Genomic DNA, 2,500 nt, shown 5'->3' on the forward strand with positions numbered 1-2,500 from the left:
TCGCTCAAAAACGTCTCCCAATCAATTAAGGCGAGAAAAAAAAAACGTTTGGTGCTCGCCCCAACGTTTTGGGGAAAAAAACGGATTTAAATCCATGCAAAATCACAAAATAAAATTTCCGCGTCAGTTTTGGTTTCTCGCTTCATTTGATCAGCCCTGATTTAAACCCCCCAACCCCCTTTTAATAAGGACAATTTAATAAAAATTTGGAAGGTATTCCCTGGGAGTGTTACCTAACAGTAGAATTTTGCCTGATGCCCAAGTACAATTCGAAAATAATGCAAATTGCTATATATTCCTGTAGAGAAATCCAATAAACCTTCTTGGGTAGAATCAGCGTTGTTAGTTAATGGCTATCCCTCGGGATCAAGGGCCTTCGAAAGACCGGCCAATCAAGGGAAACAAAGTGTTTTTTTGACCCTCAAATACGCACAACAAAAAGGGGAACCCTTTTAGGGAAAAAACATATGTATTGATATCGGCATCAATGTATTTAAGAGTGCGACGAGAACACGTACCAAAGACAAAGGTAGCACCTTGCAAGGCAGGGGGCCCAAAGAAGCCTCTCTCACTCAACAAAACGTACCAGAAACCACACTCATACCCTCCCCACGTTTCCCAAGAACGGTGCCAGATAAGAGGCTAAATAAATTTGTTTGTTCAAAATCCCTAATCGAAATTACGGTCTGAACTCTAAACTTCCGGGTTCAGGCAAGTCTCTTTCCCCAGGTTCTCTCATAACCTCGTTTAACAGCGTTCACTTGTACCTGGTCCCCTGCGGAATAAAATGACCCAAATCAGGGATTTCCAACATCCAACCCATTTTCGATTTTTTTGTTTGGCGGTATTTCTCTAAAATTTAAAAACACAGATGAAACATGTAAGACCCTTTGAAAAGCACGCAGGGTGTATAGCCAAGGACAAGCGTTCGGACCACAAACAATTCCGGCTGCTCTGCTGCTATGAAGGGCACTAGATCGGTCTCGACAAGGAAGAGAGAAAACAACCTCGCATGCGAGAGTCAACCGATGCAGATGACGGACCTCTTAAAGCACCTTCGATTCATTTCACTCTGAATTGAATTGTGTGTGTGTGTGTGTGTGTGTGTGTTGTGTGTTTTGTTGGTTGCGTTCGCGCGCGCCGCGAGTATTGCGAATATCGATACATGATAGTTATAACAGTTCTTTTTATTAAGGCAAACAAATTATTTTTAGCTTTTTAACAGTAAAGAGAACCCTTTAAATGTCCCCCTAAAACAAAGTGTTTCCCACGGGGCTCTGAAGAAAATATTTTTTTTGGGTGCAATTCTAAGAAAACGAATTTGACATCTCTGAAGCTTTACGTCTGGAAAGTAATCTAACATAGAATACATAAACCTGTATGCGTGTGCCCACAACATAATATTGTGCATAAGAAAAACCCCAATTTGGCATTAGCTCTTCTAGGAAGGCCAGTAGCAAAATTATTAGCGATATCCAAAACATTACACATCCCGATAAAGGGTTTTATGGTAAATTATAAAAATTTATAGCCCTTTGGCAAAATCACTGATCCCTGCCTTGCTCTCTCTCCTCTCTCTCTCTCCCTCTCCTCCTCTCTCTCTCTTCCTCTCTGTATCCTCTCTCTCTCTCCTCTCTCTCTCTCATCCCCCTCCCTCTCCTCCATCTATCCTCTCTCTCTCTCTCTCTCTCTCTCCTCCTCTCTCTCTGGGCCTCTCTCTCTCTTTCTCTTTCTGTATCCTCCTCTCTCTCCGCCTCTCCCTCTCCCTCTCCTCTTCTCACCCTCTCTCTCTCTCTCTCTCTCATCTCTCCTCTCTCTCTCTCTCTCTCCTTCTGTATCCCCCTCTCTCTCCTCCCCCTCCTCTCCCCGTCTCATCTCTCTCCCTCTCGCGTCTCTCTCCTCTTCCTCTCTTCTCCTCTCTCTCTCTCGTCTCCTCTCTGTATCTTTTCTCTCTCTCGCTCTCTCTCCTCTCTCTCCTCTCTCTTTCCCTCATCCTCTCCTCTTCTCTTTCCCCTCTCTCTCCCTCTTCTTTCCCTTTCTCTTCCTTTCTGTATCCTCCTCTCCTCTCTCCTCGTCTCGCCTCTCTCCCCCTTCTCTCCTCCGCTCTCTCTTCGTAGCTCTCCTCTCTCTCTCTCGCTCTCCTCTCTCTCTCGCTCTCCTCTCCTCTCTCCCCTCTCGCTCTCGTCTACTCTCCTCTCTCTCTCATCTCTCCTTTCTCTCTCTCTGTATCCTCTCGCATCTCTCCTCATCTCTCTCTCTCTCTATCTCTCTCTCTCTCTCTCTCTCTCTCATCTCTCTCTCTCTTCCTCTCTCTCTCTCCTCTCTTCCCTCTATCCTCTCCTCTCTCTCTCTCGTCTGTATCCTCTCTCGCTTCTCTCTCATCTCTCATCCTCTCGCTCCTCTCTCTCTCCATCCTCAGTCTCTCTCTTTCTCTCTCTCTTTCTGTTCCTCTCATCGTCCTCTCTCTTCTGTATCCCTCCTCCTCTCTCTCTCTCTCTCT

The sequence above is a fragment of the Penaeus chinensis genome, chromosome 4 (genome assembly GCF_019202785.1).
Source record: "Penaeus chinensis breed Huanghai No. 1 chromosome 4, ASM1920278v2, whole genome shotgun sequence".
Lineage (NCBI taxonomy): Eukaryota > Metazoa > Arthropoda > Malacostraca > Decapoda > Penaeidae > Penaeus > Penaeus chinensis.